The sequence below is a fragment of the Phyllopteryx taeniolatus genome, chromosome 20 (genome assembly GCF_024500385.1).
Source record: "Phyllopteryx taeniolatus isolate TA_2022b chromosome 20, UOR_Ptae_1.2, whole genome shotgun sequence".
Taxonomy (NCBI): Eukaryota; Metazoa; Chordata; class Actinopteri; order Syngnathiformes; family Syngnathidae; genus Phyllopteryx; species Phyllopteryx taeniolatus.
The window spans coordinates 15543364-15567121 of record NC_084521.1 but is presented as its reverse complement, the minus strand read 5'-3'; the positions used below and the strand labels follow the sequence as shown (position 1 = coordinate 15567121).

The following is a 23758-nucleotide window of genomic DNA, read 5'->3' as shown; positions in this document are numbered from 1 at the left end:
AAATACACTTGTTGTGAAGAGGAAGACTGCCAAGCAATATGACTTATTATTTACCCAAGAAAGGATTTTGACTTTGTTGAGCACGGTGATGATGGCACAAGGTCCTTGGCGTCATTATCGTTCAGTTGTAGGCTGAATGGCCTGTCAGAACTTCTTATACAGATTTACTTACTGCTTGTGTAATACAGTATTTTGCATTTGTCTAAATGAAGTTGAATGGCAATCAGTAGACTGAGATGGGCACAAGGCAGAACAATCAAAAGCATTGTTCACTGTGACATTCCTAAAAAATAGAAAAAATAAAAATGTATCGCAAATACCTTGGAAAAATTCCACAAAGACAACAAAAATGAAATCGTGGGTGATTTTAAACGCTTTGCAGTTTGTCTGCCTGTGTTTGCTGTTATGTCTGCTGGCCATGGGCAGAAGTCGACCCATATGTTTGTGATCAGCAGCAACACATGGAGCAAGCGTGAGACCCTGGGAAAAAAAAAAGTGGGAGGAGAACGGCCATACATAGTGGGCAAGAACGGATAGAGAGGACGAAACAGATCCCATCTTTATGAGCAGGACTTTGGCAAGAGGCTTATGTGTCGTTTTTTGGGATCAGGTTTTTGTCTTCCAAAGCAAAAGGGGGAAAAAAATATGCTTGCCGTGCAGTGACAGGCATTGTGCGACAATGTAGCAAAAATCAAAAATCACAACAGCTGGTAATCATTCCAGGTGAAATTTGGTGAGCCATTCACTGTAACATGAGAGAATCTCACTCAAGGTAATGTAAATTAGGGTTTTCAAGGTGCTTACCCTGTAAAAAAAAAAATACCACCAATTCTTGAATAGTCGCAGATGTTTGATGCTGTTGTATCATTTTATATTACATTCTTGTTCTCTCTCTGTTGGATGAGTAAGTATTAATTGCTTTACACAACTTTTTTTTCCACAGGAAAATGCTTTTACAAGCTGTCAAGTGCATTCCGAAGCAACAGATGGCACTATTAAATTTTAGCCAATCAGATGCATAAACGAAGTAATTTCTGGAAAAGGCATATGAAGGCATATATAGCGGCATAGATGTGGCCTGGTGGGGGGGAAGTTCCTCGTCAAATTATCGCACCTGGATATTAAGTTGATAGAAATAAACAAAACGTATAAATGGCTCCTGCAATTGACCAGTCCACGTTGCACCCACCTCTTGCACAAAGTCTGCCGGGATCGGCTTCAGCACTTTATCCATCCATCCGTCTTCCGAGCCGCTTCTCCTCACAAGGGTCGCGGGAGTGCTGGAGCCTATCCCAGCTATCTTCGGGCAGGAGGCGGGGCACACCCTGAACTGGTTGCCAGCCAATCGCAGGGCACGTTTAAACAAACAACCGTTCGCACTCACATTCACACCTACGGGCAATTTACAGTCTTCCATCAACCTAGCAGGCATGTTTTTGGGATGTGAGAGAAAACCGGAGTACCTGGAGAAACTCCACACAGGCGGGGCCGGGATTTGATACACGGTCCTCAGAAGTGCGAGGCAGACGCTCTCACCAGTCGTCCACCATGCCGCCGCTTCAGCACTTGAGCTCATCATCATCACATCTCGGGTTGTACAGCATCTAGCATGACTCCCGGTACTCCAGTACTGAGGAAGGACAAAAGCGACATAGAAAGCATTTTAACTCCAACCATGTCAAGAATGAAACTACAAAGCTCTCTCTTTGCTCGACTGCTTTGGGGAACCAAGAATTCCAGTAAATACCTGAAACCCAAAGTGAGGTCGTTGCCTCCTGCTTCTCCCTCATGTGTCTTTTACCATGACTGCCAACACATGGCTATGTTTCATTAAAGTTATATAGCCACCATAAATGAAGTTGCCATTAAGGATAAAGACACTTTATGGGAACTTAAAAAATTAAGCAGCGTCTTTGAAGTATGAACCATATCATGACGACAAACAGTAAAATGCATTGAAATGATATGCACTTTTTTCCATAAAACACCTGGGTTTGACGTTAAACTTTATTGTCCTGGTATATGTATTAATTGGTTACTTTTAAAAAGTTGGTTACAGGCCAACGTAGGAGTTTTATAAACTGAAAGGCACATTGGTCGCATATGTATGCGTCTTCAAGTATGGGAGTGTGACATGGTGCAACACATTGCTAAATGGAAACAGCCTGAAATAGTTCAGTCGCCTCTTCTTAATGGAAGATACCGTAAAAACCAAAATGTTGCGTCTGGTTGAGACAAAGCTTTTACTACCCACTCAGTATTCTCCCGTGGTTTGAAAACAAAACAGATTTGTCATTATTTTTCGACAATTCCTCCTAATGCAGACAATGTCTTAATGTTATCATCATTCCGAAGTGTGCACGACAAAAGCACACATCGTATTATGTAACGTGGAAAGATCTTGATTTAAAGGCAAAAATAATAATTATCAAAATAACACCAGTGCCAGTTTTCTTTCTACTGAGCTATGAATCTTGCAGCCTGCACTCCAGCGCTGAAGGCTTTGTTGTCGAGTCGGAGCCACACAAAAAAAAAAAAAAAAAAACTAAAAAAAGAAAAACTCCTCGCATTAGACTGCACATTGGCCACCAGTGCTCCCACAAACATGCACTCATTCATCAAATCAATGCATTCCCCTCCCATTCACAGAGATCTCCTCCAGCATAGCAGAGCACAGCAGCAAACCAGAAATGTCTGTCGGAGACTTCATGATGGTTCAGCAGGCAAACACACTTCCCTTAAGGCCCTTGGGATAAACAACACAGCGGCAAACAGAGGGACTCGGAGAACGCTTGCTGCTGTTTTTTTGTAAAAAAAAACAAACCAAACAAAAACGTGTATGTCTGTCTCATCGTGTGTCTATGTGTGTACTTTAACGTTCAAAGATGGCTCTCTAAACAGGAAATATATTTCCCCCAATTCGCCACTGATTTCATTTGTAGTCCAATCATTTCTCTCATTGCATTTACACTTTTGGACATACATTGTCTATTACAGTTATCCAATATGCTGACAAATAAATGCTGATGTAGAAACACCCACGGAGTGAAAGCGTCACCGCAGTGAACAGACATTATCCTGGGGGAATTTTAGTGGAACACCCGAACACTGAGATGCCCATTGAATTCATATTTATTCTAATTACAAAACATGTTTCCCATAGGAAATAGTCTCTTTTTTTTTTCAGAAGTACAGGTGATTTTTTTTTTTTTTTTTTTTTTTTTTTTTTTAGTAAAATGTAACATTCCTGATTGTCATACAAGTATAAATAGAAGTTAATTATCATAAAATCTAACTAAAATAAACAGTTTTACAGGTAAGTGCCAGTAGTCGCATAAAAAACACAAAACACCCAAAAAAAATATTTTGATTTTTGGGGCTTCAACTATCAAGGATCCACTGTAAGTGAAAAAAGTTGCCGCAAAAAAATAAAACAGACAAAACTGAACAGATTCGATATTTTTAAACGGAATAAAATATTTCCATTTTTATTTTCCCACTATGCTGATTTGTGTTTTAAATGAACAACTCCTGTAGGGATCAATTATCTGTTCGTTGTTGAGAGCTTCTTTTTATAACACACTGCAGCAACTAACTACTACAGCAATGAAGCAAAGTTATCTTTGGACAGAAGGATAGTCATACATAAGTTTCTAATGTATCAAAAAATAGTTTCATTAAGTTTAATCCGGTCACTGCTCGGCACCAAGTTTTGCTGCTCTCCACATCGATTGAACAGCAGATTGGCACAAATCGAAATGGATTCACCCCAGTTGTCAGCAAAAAAAAAAAAAAAAAAAAAAGGTGTACATTCTTCACCTTCCCCAGAATGGCAGCTTCCAAAGTGGATCCCCTGTTCACCCGCTCCCCGGGCCCCAGATAAGAAACTCATCCATCATCCAGTGGGGCCGCATTAAAATTTAACTCTGGTTACCGAGTGTGCCCATTCAAACTTTTATCTCAAACCTTCTTTATCTTCTTTTCATTAAGTTCTCAACCACTAATAGCCCTGCAAGTCTCCGCTGGGGTAAGGATGATGTTCTGAATAATGAAAGCTCATTATTTCTCCACAGAATGCTTGTTAATTCAAATGATGATATTAAAACTATAGTAGCCCTCAGCAGTCGGGTGATTTCTAGCATACTTTATCATGTATCAATATATACTCTGTTTGTCAAAACTGCCCCAAGCCTGGGCTGACATTCTCCTCCCTAGGAGTGGAGTGCTTCAGCGGGGTCTATAATACTCTAAGGTGACAACTGGCAGAGTTTGTGCCTTTAGGAAAGCGGGGGAAGGAGGTATGAAGACAGTGATGGAAAGAGGGATGAAACTCACAGAGCTCCCGTGTCTAGTTGACATTTTTCCATCATGTACACATGAATCCTCAACACTGTCCCCCCCCCCCCCCCCCCCCCCCCGCCCCCATCTCCTCCTCCTCTTCCTCCTCTTCTTCACATGCACGAATACACTCGCATCTGTCATCCTCATCTGTCTGGCCTGATATGTGCACGTGAGCAGAAATTGGCGCGTATTCGCTTCAATCGACACACACACACACACACACACATACTGTCCGAGTGTACATGCGCACGCTTATGAACATCCCTGGCTACTAACCTTTAAATATACCACTCTAGCATTTTATCTTCAGGGCATGCCTTCTGTTCAAGGACGTTAAGAAAATGATTGGGAATTAACACTCATATCTCGCTATTTTCTGCTGATCTGACAGACTACATCCACACAAATTAATAGCGCCGGTGAGAAATATTGTTAAATCCGACTGGGTTATACACTTCACGCGTTTTGCTTTGTTATTAACGTTGACTGATGTGATTTCTTATCAAAAATTTTAAAAAACACTTATCTTATAATACATTTACATAAATGTGATCAGCTCTTAAAGGCTAGATTTGAAAATTGCTCCTCAGGAAAAAAAAAATGGAATTATTACAGAGTCCCATTTGAAAAGAAAAAATGTACTTTGAGGATAATGGTTTTTTTTTGTTGTTGTTTTTTTTAGAAACAAAAGACTTAGGAGACTCACGTAAATGTGACCCATGAATGTCAAAATTCCCACACACGTTAAACTTCACTAATAGCTAATTGTATACCAAAACATTTGTCTGGTTGAAGGTTTTTTTTCTGAAGAGTGTGTTAGGGAAGCAAAAACTAATAAGAACACAAATGACCCATTCAGTATACACACAAATACACATTCAAATGAACCCATAAAAGAAATGAAAAGCAGCGTTTAAGTGTTCAAATTCGAATGTGGGGCTTGCCGGCCTAAATATATCCCTCTTATTTCATTACCTGCAGCGCATCATTTATGTTTTGGCATCTCCTAAAAAAAAAAAAAAAAAGTGCCTGTGGTTTTTTTTTTTTTGCTTGAATTGCATATCTAGGGGCTGTGTGTAATGACAATATGTGTCAAATAGTGTGGAGGGCATATTTAGTCTGTGTTCCTTAAGACAACAAAACAAGTGAGAGGGGAAAAAGAGCGAGGGTGTTCAAAAAGGCCTTGGGTGTCGCAGATGACAAGCTTTCATAGGTGTGCTTCTGGACACGCCTTGTTAACACTTTGGCTGGATGCACGCAAAAGCATATATCATCTGCATTATGTGGATCATTTTGGTGCATGAATGTCGTCATGCGCATCTGCACGTCTTCCTTTAGGCCAGTGGGGGTCCTGAGGGTACAGGGTCATGAAGCCAACAAAAACACACGCACACACAACACAAAAAAAAAAGAAGAAGTCACACAAGCCTAACTGGTTTACTTGACATCACAATACGCCCGTGGGCCGACCCAACCCGATTATCTGTGAGCTTATGCTCCGGGCGTCAGCCTTCAAAAGGAAACACCTCGAGCAAAATTTCACGAAGCCACAGGCCCTCGAGGCCTTGAGAGTATCCGCAATAAACATATTACGTGGGAATATGCAGTAAAGCATATATAGCGCAGGAGAGCAAAACCTTCCTCCCATTTCATATTTATATGGACCGTTTGTATTGAAATACCTTGACGTGGTTGGGGAGTGTTAGGAAAGGTTGTGGGAGTGGACTAAATGTCAAGGGTCAAGAGGTGAAACATCAGGTTCGATGCCATGCTTGACAAAGCTATGTTATTGCACCGTGCAAAAGTTTATACAGTATCGATGCATGTTTGAGGCTCAATACATTGGTAATATTAATAAGGACTCTTCGAGAAGTATTGTTCATCCCCTGGAATTAGTATCAGACCAAAATCAGAATAGAGTTTTGCTTGAAATGTGATCCTTTGAGATCGCCTCGTGTCCCAGGCCCTTTTTTCTTCTAAGTGTTTAAAGTACGGAGATACAGCAGCAGGCATGCAGCCAAGCAGAGTGGACCTGCAGGCTAGACTGCATTAGCCTGGAATTAGACACACTCAAGCTCAGACTGGCACGCTCGCCATTGCTACCGCGACACGGAACTGGTCCCAAAGTGTGTGTGTGTGCGCGTGCGCGTGCCGGTTCGCCGCTCATTTGCCGCACTGCTTTGTGTACGGCGGTTTCCGCACATTATTTCGGCTGCGTCGCCGATGTGATTGACAGCTCTCGTTCATTTCGTACATATGACATGTGGAAGCACAACTTTTGGACGACGACATATTGTGGTCAGATTTCTGTGAGTTAAGAGTCTCTATTTGAGAATGGTGCACTTATTTACATGTTGAACTATTTATTTATTGAAGTAGCTCATTTAATGTAGCTTCAAGCTAACCATGTATGCGGTTAGTTATAGTTATTGGTTCATGTTGGCGCCATTCTGTAACTTGTGTAGCGTGTATGGTCATGTGATATATGCAGTTTACTGTGATATCAGCGCCACTCGGCAGCTGTTGAATGTAACTCATAAAGTCACTTGTAATCAAATGTAGTGACTTTTCAAATCCAATCATCCGTAAAGTAACGAAGTTGCTTTGAAAACCAAGTAGTCACTTGCACTGCGCAAGATCACACTGTAAACAAACAGGATCTGAAATAATGGGGAAATGTTTGTCGTACTTATGTTGACATGAGCACATAATCTGGTTCAAGAACTCACAGGCCTTCGCCCCCATCTTTCCTCATCCTTTTTCCCTCCCATCCAGTAAACAGTGGGAGCGAAACACTTTGGAAACTGTTGTCCTACCTGATAATGGATTTGGTGCCCCCCCTGCAGGCATACACCATTGGCAGTTCCTGAATACTACTGCGAGATCAATGGGAGAACAGGAGGACAGAAAGGGAACGCGCTAGGCGTCAGGAGGGTGGCGGGCGGTGAGGGGGGGGGGGGTTTGCCGACGGAAGATGAAGAAGGGATGGGGCAGATAAAACCAGAAATCCCGTATGGTCTCCTGTTTGCGCGCGGGATAGCGTAAAGCCGCTGCCGTAATCTCTTGTCAAGACACAAGGCTGCTGTAATGTCTTCCATCAGCAAGTGGATTATGTGTAGGGGAATTGTAATTTACACCAGCTTGACTTTTATGTGTCGCTCAGCTTAAAACTTAATAGCATTTAGCTCAACAATGGCCCAGCCTCGCGGAGCCCAGACTGCAGCGTGCCGCTCCACAAGTGAGGTTGCATTGAGGCGCGGTTGTCCCCGACCCCAGACAATGGCGCGTTCCCACTGAGCTAATTAGCTGACGCCTGCCTATCTCCGCACCACACATGTCCATTGTTGCTGTCACTGCGCAAATCTCTGCCCCACTCTATTGTCTGTGCAGGTTCCCTTCAATAATCCTATGTAACGCCTGCGTGTTTTTTTGTCTTTGGCTTGCTGGATCTGAGACCTGAAGTGACATGACCAGACATGGCTTAAGAAGAAACACGATGCTATTTAACGTCCTGTAAATTCCTACATTGTCTTTTGTCTTCAAGGAATTATGGGCCTGAAGAAAGAAAGCCTCGTGTTCACAACTTCACTTACAGCAAATACATTAAGAGGGGGGAAAAAAAATGAAAAAAATCACCTTCAAGGAAAAATGTGGATTTAAAACAAGGCTGCGACATGTCTTTAAGCTATTTCCGAAAGATTGTTTCCTCTCAAATCAAGCAGAGAAAAGCCTGTTTGGATGTTTTCATATTCAACCCAAACATTACACACAATTTGGACTTAAAAAATAAAGAAATAAGTCAATAAATCCCACACACAGATTCACAGTGAGGAGACCGTCTCAACTGTAGTCTTCAGCGTGCATCCCAACCTACAGACGGAACGAACACACCACCTCCAGGTAAAGAATAAAGAAAAAGAAAGTGTCGCTTTCCTCAGATAATTTCCCAAACTTCATCGCCTTGGGGAATGCAGGTGTGATGGTTGGAGGTGTCCTGTGTTCTGTCACGGAGCAGTTGAGAGAAGAGTTGGAAGTACCATAGAGGGGAGGGGGGGGGGGGGGGGGGGGGGGGGGGGGGGGGGGAGGGGGGGGGGGGGTGATAGTTGAGATACAGTATTATTTGAGACAATATGAGTTATGCGTTTGAGAGAGCGTGTGAAAGCCAGTACCTGGGAGTTATACTATATCGGCAGATACATTAATAGATATATCAACAGCTATGCATGTGAATTTCATACTAGAACGTTTTCGATACGGGAATAATCATGCCATCATGAAAAGATTACAAAAAAATTGTAAAACTGTATTTACCCCCCCCCCCCCCCCCCCACAAAAAAAAAATCATAATATTATGAACCAAAAATGGTCATTTTACAAAAAAAAAAAACAGTCAGTATTATGTTATTATGACTGGTCTCTCTTGAGCAGCTGCTGCTCTCACTTTGCGTGAGTTTTTCACTGCAAGATAAAAACACGTTCTGATATTCTTACCTACTTTCTTGTCTCTTCATTAATGTAAATGTAAATGCTTATAAATGCGATAATTTGTTTGTATTCTTTTTAGTGTGGCACTAATACACTCTTATTTTTCCACATTGTAGAAACTCAACCAAGAGCCACCAGTGTCTCCGTCGAGCGTATTTTGTCGAGTTGCAAGGGGAACAAGGAGGCAACATTTTTTTTCCTTGTCGCTAGGGGAAAAAAAAAAACCTCAATGTCTCCAAACTTGCTGAAAAATTGCATATAATGAAGTCACTGAACGCTTGTAAATGATAGTGAGTAGTTTTATTGGAATTGTCATTCAAAAAAGAGCTACAACATTTTCCCATTGCTCTGTCAGATTTTGCTGATTGGCTTGCATTGGCTGTGACTGTCCAATCAACTCCGCTCACTAGAGTCTATTGGCCAGATGCTTTTTTTTGTGCAATCGTTCACTGCAACCACAGTATGTTTCTCAACATTTCACCACTGCTCAGTAGCTGACTGCGCACAGGACTGGTAGCAGCCTCGCTTTTGATCATCTACGTCTCCTGCCGCACACAGAACCTAATATACTATAAAGGTATATGAGACGAATAAGTGCAGTGTTGAATAAGTAAAACTCCATTTCAGCCCACTGCTCCATTATTAATACCGAGCAGGCTGAACTTTGATTAAACTACTCAAGTGTTCTTCCTGTGTGGGATTTTGATTAAGACTAGACTGTCTTGCAGCAGAAGAACATGGCGTCCTTCCTCTCTCTCTCTCCTTCTCTCTCTCTCTCTCTCTCTCTCTCTCTCACACACACACTATGACGTCTGTACATTTTCCTCTTGGAATGTGTTGCTCGTGTAGCAAACCGGTTCTCAAATGGCCAACAGTATACAGAAGTGGGTAGTAACGCAGTACTTTTACTCCGTTACATTTACTCAAGTCACATTTTGAATAAATTGTAGTTTTAATGAAGCATACTTTTTACTTTTACTCGAGTATTTATGTTAAGAAGAAACAATACTTTTACTCGGTTAGTTTTGTCATTGCCCAAACGTCGCCATTTCAGCCAACTTCTTACTTGAGAAAACACATTGCGGTAAGTTGCAGATGTTTTTGCTGTAGCTTTGGCTGTGCATACAGCTACATTAGCCCTATTTTATGGACAAATCAGCAAAATAAAATAAATAAATATGGATTTATTTGATTTCATTTTAACTTTATTTAAGCAGGTAAAACCTACCAGACCAGTTAAAACCTACCATGTCTTTTGCAATGGCGACCTGGCCAAGAAGGCAGTCCAAGCCAATCGCATTCAAGTTGATTTCAGTTGTTTATTTTCACCTCCCCTCTCAAAAAAAAATACAAAAATAAAACAGTCGAACAAATTCTAGGTTACATTAATGGTGGCAAAAGTTTGAAAAGAATTTCTCTTGGTCAAAATTCTTTTACAACACAAAAACCTGGCATTTGAACAAGGATGTGTAGACTTTTTATATCCGCTGCAGCCTTGTTCCTGTTTTTGCAATCTGTCTGGTGAGTCGACAGAAGTTACTTGGTAGTTAGTCAGTACTTGAGTAGCTTTTTCACTGACTACCAGTAATTAGTTGGAGGACTACTTTTAATTTTACTTGAGTCATATGATTCAAAAGTAACAGTACTCTTACTTGAGTACAATATTTGCCTACTCTACCCACCTCTGCAAATATATCTATATGTATATATATATATATATATGTATATTACGTAAGCTATAAATTGCCTGCCACATATTATATCACAAACCCGGAGCTCCTGCAGCGTACTTTGGCAACTGCCCCTCCGAGAGCCACTTAAACATGACTTCCTTCATTCAAATCCCCCCCCCCACCACCCCCACACAGCCTCAATCATTCAACCACCTTTGTGCATGTCATTCTTCCTTTGAAATGTGTACTTTGGCATTAATGAGGCCTGTCGTACCTTTTCCACTTTATTTGTCAGCTCATTTTTGGTATGCATTTAATTTGGAAGTGAAAGGACGACGTGAGTTAACAGTTGTGGCGTGTTGCATGTCAAATTCTGCACAGTTCATGCTTGAATACAGGTACAAAGTCTTCCTGTTGGATGGTTCCCCTACAACAAAACAAGTAGCAGTTTATTTTGGTTAAATAGCTCAAGATGGTTCACCGACAGTGTATGTTTAAACAAGAAACTGACACTCTTAAGTCAAACACTTCGGTTTCTAATCAAGTTTACTGATTAAAGATAAGGGTACGACAAGAAGCCTTCGGGTAGGGCTGTGTTGACTTTGGCTTCGTAAGTATTACACCTGCAAAGATAAAGCTCTAAAAAAAAAATTCAATCAGAAGAACAAGAAACCTTTTAGTTGTGTAAATTACTTGTAAATATGCAGAGAAAATTCAACTTCCATAAGATTACACAACATAGTTAGAATGGCACTCAGTATAGTGCACACCTCTGCCAAGGTCGAGTAAAAAAAAACAAACAAAAAACACCCAACTGCACAGCCTTCTCGTATTTGTTTGTATGTCATCAGACCACTTCCTGGGCATGACATAAGATGACAGCACTGGACCATTTTTTTAGCCCATGGTGGGGGCAGGAAGGGGGGAGTAACAAGTGTCACAAAAGTCCTCAAACATAAGACCAAAAAAAAAATACAAATAAAAAAAAAATGTAAAAAAAGTAATTAGTTTCCACAGTACTTTCTGGTTGATGGAAAATGAGAGTAAGATGCTGGGAATGTTTGAGCCTGAATCTACCATTCCTATTTTTGGAGTAGGGGGGATGGTTCCATTGTGACTCAAACTGAGAACATCGGTCCACATTTGTGTCTGGGGCCGGTTTTACGCTGGGGCAAAAGGGGGCATGAGCCCTACAAAGGCTGAATTTATTCAATCGTGGTACCTTAAGCATTTTTTTTGTTTTGTATTCAGTTATTGTTATTCGAGCAGTCCGGTTCACATGATTTGGCCATAGGGTGGAAAGGTCGCAGTGGCTATGGGAGCGAAGCTGTATAATGGAATCAGCTGTATAGATTATATATATGTATATATGACAAGTGTCAATTTCGTTGACCATAAACGACAACAATGTGCCACCGATAAGCCATTTTTGGTTAATCCCCTAATGCATAAATCAACCAACCAACAGGTATGAAAACAATATTGCTTGCCTTTGCACTGGTACACGAAGATAAGATTTAAAAAAAAAACAAATTGTGAACTGAATACTTCTCTGACAGTGTCAATCAAGATGAGCATTATGTTCATAAAAAAAAAAGCAATATTTTTCCTTCTCTTCCTCCTCTAGAGATGAAACTATATAGAGACTGCAAAAGATTATATGTGTACATATCCAATATTTGTGCTTAGAAAGCCAGTGAGCGTAACCATTTCCCTACAAGCATCATCTTTCTTCAGCTCTGTTGCCAAGGTCTCTTGACATCCAATGTTGCATCTTTCGTTCATTTTAACGGCCCGTTTGTCTCGCTAAGCCACCAGATCAATCCCCCCTTCTATATTGCACAAGTGGGGCAAGATGTCAACTTGTTTTTTGCTTCTTTCTTCCTTGAGGTGCTTTGAACGTAGTGTAGCCCTGCACTTCCTCTATCCTCTCACACCCCGTTTTCCCATGATCGCTTTATGAACACCTCCTCACGCAAAGCGTCCTTCTCCACTTGGGGCTACTTCTGTTCCATTTCGCACGGTGGCAGGATTAAAACTGTAGACGCGATGGCTTCCCCCTTTCGGTGTCACGTGCACTGCAGGCACCAGGCGGCCAATGGCGTGTGAGCGTGGCATGCAACAGGGCACCCCGCCTGGCCACCCACACATATAGAGGAGCAGGGAGTATGTGTGAGGGGCACAGTATCAAACAAGGAACATCTGTGGCCACTGGGCTGTGAAGACCGGGAACAATGGTGGCCCTGGGGCAGCTACAGAGCCCTGGCCCGTGCCGCAAAGGCTAGGAACAGGCTAGGGAGCCAATCGTGCACAAACACATGCACGCACACACTGTGGTATAACCGATGCGCACACAATTTCAGAAGGAAACACATACGCTGTTTCAAATGTACAACTTAAACAAAAACATTTGTGACGGCAAGAAGAAAACTAAGTTGCGGGGTAATATTCTGAAAAGGACAAATCAAAATGTACCAAACCAGCATTTAGTGACAAAATAAGGAGCATTGCAAGCTGTGCAAGTTTAGGTTTGGTTAGGTTTTAGTGGATAATTAGTCACTTGGTAAATGAACCACGCATGTGATCTCATTTCTGCAAAATCTGATCAAATCTCTGGTGCCCAACTTTAAAATGACGATTAAATGTCTTACATCGATATCTTGCAACCTGTTCTCATGTGTGTCATTAATTGACGTAATGTAGTAGGACTTAATACAAAGAGTAATACACAGTATTTAGTAGAAAATTTGGTATAAGTTTATTGTAAAATGTTATTAAGATAATACACCTTATAATAACATACCTTACCAAATATATGTAAATATATAATGTCAAATATGGTATTTTGTGGCAAAATATTTTTCATGAAACTTGACGGGACAATTTGTAATTTGAGAAATTTGAACCTCCATCATGCCGTCATGACGTCAGCATCGTCCAAGCATAAATACTGCATTGGCTTGCATTTTTCTTTTTTGACTTTCTACCTAATCTACTCAAAAAGATGGAGCCGCAAAACTAGGGATGTTAAGAAGAATATGGCCTAGGGGAAGGGGTGGGGGGGGGTCACAAGCCAGTGCAAACTGTCGACCGGTCCCAAGCCCGGATAAATGCAGATGGTTGCGTGAGGAAGGGCATCCGGCTTAACATTTTGCCAAACCAAAGAAGGATGCAGGAGATAGGCTTCCATGGAAAAGGATGACGTGCTGAGGCGACCCCTAACGGGACATGCCGAAAGGAAACGAAGCAGGCGAAGAATACGCAGCACAAGTTGCATGAAGAAACTCAAAAGTAGTAAGACATGCACTTCATGTACAGTCTTTTGTTGCTTTTTTTCATTTAACAGAGCTTCTTTGTACACTTTGGAGACGTGACGACGTGAACTGAAGGATCCCCTTTGTTTTACACATTTGTCAATGAAGTCGAGTGTTGAACCTTTTTTGTGGTTAATTTATTTTGACATTTTGTATGAAAGTTAGGAATGTCAAAATGGTACGTTGGTGACGGGGAAAATGTGTTTGAAAACCTGTACAAATCGGAGGTTGACCACCTTCCATAAATGTATTTGATCTAAGAGTTTGTACCGGAACAATAAGTACGACAGTAGGACGAGATGTATGACTCACGTAGGCAGCGTTTTAAAGTTGCACTGCGTGAGTGAGCCACGTTAAGATGCATCATGCGTCAGATGTCTGTAATGAGGAAAATTGAAAGAACAGAAGGCAAGGTGATACATGACTTCAGACTCTTAATTGGTGACATTGCAAAGTGGTCAGGAGGGACGAGCCTTCACTCGACTTACCCTATTTACTGTTTGAGGCAAGAAGGTTATTATCATGACTTGAAGCGGCTTTCTGACGATCTGATGAAATGTGTTCTGTGGAAAGAGCTTAAGTCACTCATTGCAACATTGCGGCGAACGTAGAGAGGTAAGCGCTTGGGTCTAAACTCCCCACTGAGACATATCGATGCCATTTATTCCTGCAAACAGAGATGATAGCATGTGCGCACACAAGCCTATTAATGCTGCGACAAACACACACACACACACACACACACGAGTCACACACAATTTGAATAACATATTCCACAGCTGCTGCCGCTCTCAATGGCCTCCCATGTGGCTTTTGTGTGTTGACATGTGTGAAAAAGTGTGGGCATGGAAACAGACACACATTCACACACTAAAACAAACACATGGCAGATCTCTGCGTGCTATGATGTCACCTTGTAGATGTGCCCCGCTCCACCTTGTCGTGTTGTGGTATCCCATGTCCACACCGAAATGCCCACTGACATGAATTATGACATGGGAATTGTGTGTGTGTGTGTGTGTGTGTATAGTATGGACCCAGGTGTTAGCTCTGCCATTAGGGATCTGTAGGCAGGTGGTACTCATTCTCTGTCTTCTAAGTGTGTAAACAAACACACACCGGCATCAAATTGGTACTCAGCGGATTTGCGTTGGTGAGTGGTATTGTGTCTTGTGACCTTAAAATGATTTGGCAGTCGAGGATGAAAGACAAATTTAAAAAGAAAAGGTTTTCGTTGTCCCTGTGTGACTGTGTGAGCCTGTCGTCTATTTTGAAAGTCTAGAGGTGTTTTTTGGCCACGGGTTTTCTCACCTCGTTGTATCAATTGCATCGCTCACCTTTGAAAAAGAGTTGGGGAAGATGACGTGACACAGGTGTGTGCTTGTAACGACTTTGTATGGTGGTGGTGCTGTGTGACCGTGGCAGACTGATGCTCCGGGGATTGAACACCGGTCCTCAGAACTGTGAGGCAGACGCTCTAACCAGTCGCCCACCGTGCCACCCATTTTAAGCAACCCTAGTGAGGAGAAGCGGCTCAGAAAATGGATGGATGCTCCAAAATGGATTGATATTATTGGAAATGACTGCTATTTTCATTTCCTTAAGCACAAAATACAGTATATAGTGAACTGTAGGCCATCTGGACACCAAACTGTAGGTGCTTTAAGCATTGTCTGTTACGCGGTACACTGACCGAATACAGCATATTTCGAAACATTTTTCCCATGCGAAATAGCAGAAATGGAAATGAATCCATCAATCATTTCGTAATTATCTGCACCGTTTGTCCTCATTAGGTTTCACAGGTGAGCCAGAGCCTATCCCAGCAGACGGAAGAGGCAGAGTAAGGCCTGTACTGGTCGCGAGCTCAATCACAGGGTGCATATAGACAACCAATTATTCACCTCTATAGATAATTTAGTCTTCAGTAGGCAGAGAACCATATTATATTATTTCTACATACCCAAATGTGGGATTGCTGTGGAAATGTTACATTTTAGTATTAGAGTTAGCTTTGTCTGCTAATCCTCAAATATCTCATTCCATTGTTTACTTTTCATCCAAATCTGACTCGTGAAAACATGCTCACTGCAGTTTCGAAATATGCACCCTGCGATTATCACAAATCATGTCAATTGAAGACATGGTGTCCATCACAAGAGTGAATGTTTTCCACTGATGTAATAAACTGCTTGTGGTATTTTTCATCACTGTTTGATTAACTCAAAATTGGCCCCTGTGTTTCGAACGAGTGAAATCTCTCCCCACCCTGAGCCGTGTATTATTATTAGCTGCACCCCGCCGCACTTTGACAGGGTGATTCATTTCGCTGGGAGACAGCGATACTGGCTACAAGTCATTTATTTGCACAAAGTTTTGGATTTCACACTTCATCCTTGATCACGCACACACCCACACGCCAAGACACACGCATGCACAACAAAGCATAGCAAAGTCAGCCATATGGTTGTTTTTTCTTTCCTACAAAGTGATTCCTTCCTGTATCATCTGGCCACCGCTAAATCTCGATCAACCAGAGAGTGGTGAGAACTACACTACGTCAAGATACAATTCATCTTTCACTTGCAAAAGTGAACACGCATTCAATCACTCAAATCCTTAACTTGATATTTGTTTGTCTGACGGTGCTTGACTGCTTTTCTTAGTCACAAAACTTTACGACTAAATCGTGAAATCGATACTGTTCGTCAATGTACAATCGAAGATGGAAGATCAGACACCGTCTGTTCCCGGGACACTGCTCGACCTTTGACCTGTTTCAGGATGAAACTGTCACCAACAGAAATCCAATGTCAACTGGACAGACATCCATCCATCCATTTTCCGTACCGCTTCTCGTACACCCCGAACTGGTCGCCGGCCAATCGCAGGGCACATCTAAACAAACGACCATTCACACTCGCATTCACACAACAAGTTTGATAACAAGTGGTGATGTGTATTGTGACACCAGAGCCTTACTGCTTTGAATGTGAGCCCACTGACATAACCATGTGGGTATTTTTGTTCGTCACTTCAGATGTTGTGCTCTGAACACCCTTGTCGAGGCTCCTCCTTCTCTTTCAAAAAGTGTGACCAAAAAAAAAACACACACAAAGCCAAAGAAAAAGCAAAAACATTTCTTAATCCATTGATGCTTCCAACCAAGAATTTGCACAATATGCTGACATCATGCAAATTTGATGCAACTTTTTTTCCCGTATTTTGAACAAAAGCAGGTGATCACCGCGGCAGACTTAATTACGTCTGCGGACCTCATGTATCTATCCTCACCCATGCACGATCGTTCCTGTTCGTGTTCAAGGGGTTTTCTTTAACTTGGATTTCTTTTACATCATTAGTTTGCTTCCATGCAACGAACAACGAAACTGCAGAGGCCCGTGGGGAAAAGCCGCTAGCGGCTTCTGTGCAGTAAATAACACACCTAACGTGGATGATTTCATTCAGCCAAGGTCTCCAGCTGACTGACATTTGACCAATGTCATGTCTCCTTTGCCTTCCCTCCACATTAATCCTGCTTCCCTCAGCTAAATTCAATTCTGCCCAGCTCATTTATAGTTTTCATCCATGGAGCAGCGGCAATATTTCCTAGATTTGAAAAATAACAACAGAATGTCACTCAACTACTCATTCCTTGACATCTCATAATACATGCCTCACCTGGAGAGTGACAAAGCATGATGGATCGACTTACTGATGCACACACACACACACACACAGACACACACACACATACATACACTTTAAAGCGACATGGAAAGAGGCTGAACGAAATGGGAGAGCGAGTGAAATAAAACCAAAATGATTTGACTGACAGAGGTTTGATATTTCTGTGGTGGTATGCTTGTAAGCTCTGGCAGTTTCTTCCCTCAGAGGGACAGGATCTGTTAAGTAGCTCTCTAGTGCCCATAGTGCAGCCAGTACAAGACTAATTTAATCAAAGGTTACGAAAAATTGTGGTGATTGCATGAGAGAAGGAATGTGGAAGGATGTGTCATTTCACCAGGCGAGGCTTAGGCGCGGCAGGGTGAAAACTAAGTCTCCCCACTGTCCTAAACGTCTGCTGCGAACACACATTTCCATTCTAGCTGGTGGGTCCACAAGAGAGGCCGGGATTGTGCGACTGACTGCCCAGCGAGATGAGTGACAGGCTCCTGTGTCTCCGATGCACTGATCTAATTGCATACAATTCAAGCTTGATTTGCACTGATTTAACATTGCGTTTATTATTGCGCTTGTAGTTTGCAGTCGTGGAGAAACACATGACACCAAGCTCTTTCTATTATTCGATTTACTGTATTAAATTGTACGGAGGGCCCTAAAGGAACACGGAACAAAAAAAAGAAAGTTTCTCGTTCGGATGAGAAACGTTCTCGTTACAATGAACGTCTACCTGCGAGTGCTAGCTTAGTTACCTGCTCGCGGTAGCTTCCTGCGTTTCTTCTTCCATGTCCCGTAAAATTGCCCAAGAGAATCGAGGAAAATTGATACAGGTCTCGCATTAATATTCGATTGGATTATTATTTCTATTTCGATAAGTACGCGAGCTTGTTACTGGGAGGGTCCCCCTCAAAAGTGAATTTGATACTTTGATGCTATAAACCTTTCATCCAAACAGCAACCTTTGAGTACCATTGCTGGTGAAATATTATTCAGTCATGTGACACAGTTTGAATGCTGCAAACAATGAGTCAACAATGAAGTGGAGAAAAGAAATATCTTTCGTGCGTAACAGCATTGGTCTCAGCATTTGCACTACCGGTAATGCGTCTGTTCATGTTTGTAGATCAGCTGGGAATAACGATATTGATTATGATAAAACTATGCTGTAATGAACACAAATGGACGTAATGGACTGGCCCAAATATTGTGTTATGTAAAGTCTTCGCCCTCTATATTGATCGTGTCCCCGCTATAGCGCAGATTTTTGGTACTACTTACGAACATTCACCTCACGAACATTTCGGGCATAGCGTACGAACACTTCTATGTCGGCATTAAACTGGCAGACTTTGGTTTCGTTCGACCAAATTATATTGTTTGGCTGAAAATCAAATATGCAATGTTTCATTCTCTTTTGTTTTACGTGTCAGTTTTACGGTCATTTCAACTGGGAGTAACAAAAAGCTTGAAGCGAGCATGTTTTGCATTTTATTTCCAAAAAACTGAGTCAACACTGAGTCTACAGTCATCTTGCCTCAGTGTTATTGTACAATCTCAGCAATATGTAACTGGCGAGAGAGTGACAAGGAAAAAGAACTAAAGATAAAAATGTGTTTTCATAGGTTTTAGTGTGTTTTAATGACTTTAAATGTGCTTAAAGCATGTGGGAGATGTAAAACTGTTTAAAATGATGTTTTATACGAGCTCTTTTCCTCAATGGCGGGGGCCTAAATGCTTCCAGTACAGTACAGAATATGAGTAACCGTTGGCCTACATACAGTACATAACTGGAAAGAAATATCCAGACCATGCATCCAAATAACACAAAAATCCCAAGTTTGATTACACCTCATTTACCCAAATAAACTGATCAGTGTTCATTTCTGATCACAAATGCCCAAAAATGACAACAAATAGAAGTGGAACCGTTTTCTCCATATTCATATGGAAATCTGTCCATTGCTCACTAAAATGACGTTTGTGTCAACAGCCAATGTTGCATCCGTAGGCCAAATGAATACAATTGCTCTATTATAGGATAAGGTTTGACACATCAGGACATAAATACCTCTCAATTAAAAGCCAATGTGATTTGTCACTATTCATACTTCATGTGGAATGGAATATTAGTTATATTTGGGCTCTGTTGCATCATTCCATCCGTCCTGGCTGTTTCTCGGCAACTGTAGAAAGAAAAAAGGGAGCTGATAGGGATTATCTTGTGTAGGGAATAAAAAGGAGTGTTAGCAAAAGGGTCTTAATAAACTGGTGTCGCCGGGCTGCAATGGAATACAAATATTGACATAATTGACAAAAAATAGCGTTACGTGTGCACTACGGGATACAACATAGACCTTGACGAATGGTCTTTTGGCCTGGCTTGACAGTGATGTTGGGCTTTGCATGCATGGTGAGGAGGAGGAGAGGAAGGAAGTGGGGGTGGGCATGTTTGGGGCTTACAGCCTATCAAAAAGGAATCAGCTCGCCTGCTCTCTGGGTGCAAAAAAAGGCGCATCTCGCCGGCTTTCACAGACCAAGATTGCTTTCACCTGCATTCCCCGAGGCAACGCGCAAAACACAGGCCTCAGCCAGCCTGCCAGTCACACGCACACATTCATATATTAGCACCCACACATACTGTATATCTTCTCTCACTACTATAGTCATTCTATATTCATTCCCAAACATAGAGAGATAAAAAAAAAAAAAGAGGGTGTTGTATAAAATCACAATTATGCTGGCATAGCATTGGACAAACTTTCAAGTGGCATATACGGGCCTCTGTGTATTCACGTTCGTATATGTGCTGATAGCTCGTCTGAGATAGTGTGAAAGCTGCTCCTGGTTGATCTTCCAGGAGGTGGAAAAATGATGTCAAAAAGGCAAATCTGTATTTACCGGCAGACAGGTATCCTTGACGTGACAGCTATACAGTCATTATCTGCCTGTCATGTGTCGCCCGGGGCCACCCTGTCTTCTACCAAAAGCCCACGGTTCCCATGCATGAGACGAAGCCCTATTAGCTTACCTGCTTCCAATTCAAAGGCCGGCGCCGAGCGAAAAGACGCCAGAAGGACAAAACAAGGTGTCATATTTATGAATGTGTCAGCACGGGCCCTCCTGAAAGCCGCCGCGCACCATGAGCAATGAGACTGACAAGTCAACGGGGCCCTTTTCCCGTCATGAGAAATTATACCTTCAAAAACCTTGAGCAATAAGAAACTAGAACCTGTGTTGGCGCGGTGCTGACGTGATTGGGAGGGGGTGCTCGCAATTCGCCCTGGTATTATTCAGCCCCAATTAGAGGAAACTCAACCTGTAACATTGCAAAGTCGACTGTGAATATCAAATGCCGGATAATGACTGGATGAATTATCAAGGTGGAACAGAAGAAGAGGCGAAGGTACGTATGTGGCGGGAGGGAGGGCGCTGTGATAGTTGTTATTACCTCCGCGCTGACTCTTCAGGTGTGTTTTCAGGTGCGTGCAAGTCCTGGGAAGTTGACATCCTCAACTCGTGAGCATAACCAGGTGCAGGATGTGCCAAACTATGTCTGTCTCCACTGTGGCTGCTGAGCGACTGCATAATTGTTGACAGTAAGCTTTTCCAATTGCATATAACAGCCCCGCATGTTCTGCCAAGGAACAAAAATGAGATAAGGACTCAAATGCACCATTTGACTCCTTATCTCATTTTTTTTTCAAGAGTTTGCCATTAGTTGCCAATACGAAATCACCATTGACCATTAATGAACTATATATATATCCATCCATCCATTTTCTCCACCGCTTATCCTCACTAGGTTCGCGGGCATGCTGGAGGGGTGCACCCCGAACTGGTCGCCAGCCAATCGCACGGCACATATAAACAAACAACCATTCACACTTACATTCACACCTGCGGGCAATCTAGAGTTTTCAATGAACCTCCCATGCAATGTTTTGGGGATGTGGGAGGAAACCGGATTGCCCGGAGAAAACCCACGCAGTGCTAACCAGTCTTTCACCGTGCTGCCTATATATATATATTATTTTTGTTTTTGTACATTTTTCCGATTCACAAATACATGTGCTTTTTAATGTTGTGTGTGCATTTATCATGACTTATCAATTGTAAATATTCAATTCTGCGTGTGAATTGCTGAAGGTGCATTAGTGGATTTATTTTTGAGGCAAACGTAACGCAGCTTTTAAGACTTTCACACACACAAATTGAGAATATTCCCACGTGTGGGAACGCCCACCCCTCCATCCGCTCGGCGGCAGTGTTGCTGTCTCAGTTGATGAATTGCATGCAAGTAATTTTGATGGGAATCCAACGGTTAAGCGTGATTTAAATAGCATCAAACCCTTTCTCTTCTGAGACATTTTTTGTTATTGTTCCGACTGTGTACTGCATTTACTTTCTTCTTCCCAGTGGCTCCTATTAAGCTGATTGGCTCAATGACGCCACACTCCGTTGACTAAATAGATGTAAGTTTTCCTTATGTAGGTCACAAGACTAGCCAGTTAGCTACTGTCAATGAATGATTGCTCACAACTGATGATATTGGGAACAGGTTTGCTGCACATCACGTTAAATAAAAAGCAGCTGAATAAAATTGCTTGCGTACCTTTAATGTACAGTATATTTCCTTCAGTCTTATATGAATGATGAAGAGTTGATCAAAATTATAGATGAGTGGACCAACAATATGATGATTATTTTCCTCATTTGCCAAGCCTCTCAGCTGGCCTCCCAAAAGCCAAGAGCACTGCAGCCGGATCAATAAAAACTAGCCGCTCAGAATTTATATCATCAGCCATGGCATTGATCCTTATCAGCAGTTAAAAGTTTGTGGAGCAAAAATAGGGCAGCTGTCTCTTGTTTGCTTCTTCAATTTCTCTGAGCGCTGCGATCGATACGCAGACATTTAATGACCATGTGGGAGCGAAATCTTGCTCCATCTCCATGCGCCTGCCATTCAGTAACAAAACGACTACAGTATTTGATCTTCCCACATGCTCATTTTATAGAGCAAAGACAATTTTTTTCATAAAAACACAAGTGGGTATGTTACTTGTTTTCTTAGGTACTGTACTTACAACAACTACAAAAAAATCTACTCAGATGCTGCATGATGTAAAAACAAATTGCCTCAGATGCCAATCCAACCCAAATGGTGATGGTGACTGATACTAAATATTTCTTTGTGTAATTAAATACAAAATTCTCTCAGTCGTGGGAGAGTGGCAGGTGTCCTGGTCCTGTTTGGCGGCCTCTGTGGAAGACAAAGCATCTGGTAGGCACCTCGGGCAGTGTGTGTGTACATGTGTGTGCTCTTGTGTTTCAACTGTTTGGACCTTTACTGTTTGGACATTTGGGCTGGATTGCGCGTGCATGTGTGTGCATTGCGTGCATTTTGTGTGTGTGTGTGTGTGTGTGAGAGAGAGAGAGAGAGCAATGGGGAGAGTGGAAAGAAAGTGAAAAAACGGACTGAAGCAGGTTCGAAACGTTGGAAGAAAGTCTCAGGTGTCATATGTGATGCAATAGTCTCTACTAAATGAAGGGCAATGTTCATAAAGCAGTGGTGAGGCCAGCCATGATGTACGGATTAGAGACAGTGGCAATGGAGAGACGACAGGAGGCAGAGCAAATGAAGATGTTGAGGTTCTCTCTAGGAGTGACCAGGTTGGGTAAGATTAGATTAGCTTTTTCGTAGGGGCAGCCAAGGTTCGATGTTTTGGAGACAAAGTTAGAGAGAGCAGACTTAGATGGCTTGGACACATTCAGAGGAGAAATAGGACTTATATTGGTAGAAGCATGATGAGGGTGGAGATGGCAGACTGGAAAGTTGAGGGAAGACCTACAGTAAGAGAAGCTTGCTTGATGAAGTGAGGGAAGTTGGTGGTTGAGAGAAGGATATAGGAGATAGGCTTAGATGGAAAAGAATGACTCGCTGTGGTGACCCTTAATGGGAACAGCCAAAAGAAGAAGAAGAAGAGTGTCTTTGGTGTTGCACGACATGCAAGTGAATCTTAGTACATATTGTTGTTGCTTGTGTATTATTAAACCAAAGGTTGAAGCTCTCCTTCTTCTTAGTCATGTCTACAAACAGGTACAATTTGACAATTTCATTGAGATTATAGAGCTCATTTGTGCTGTTTATGGACCCTTTTTTAAGACTATGTTTAACTGAAATAATGTTGCATTTCATGTAAGCTTAACCCAATAACAAATTTATAGTTGAATTTATACTTTTCTGTCAATCAAATGTCATTG

The 23758-nt window shown here is 41.9% G+C and overlaps 1 long non-coding RNA gene across 2 annotated transcripts in view; it reads right to left on the bottom strand.

The window, feature by feature from the left end:
* Positions 1-23758, bottom strand: part of LOC133470296 (uncharacterized) — a 65141-nt gene that overhangs the window by 2361 nt on the left and 39022 nt on the right. For both annotated transcript variants that reach the window (XR_009785950.1, XR_009785949.1), the window contains exon 2: positions 1464-1630. This is a non-coding gene — a long non-coding RNA (uncharacterized LOC133470296). The remainder of the gene's footprint in view (positions 1-1463; positions 1631-23758) is intronic.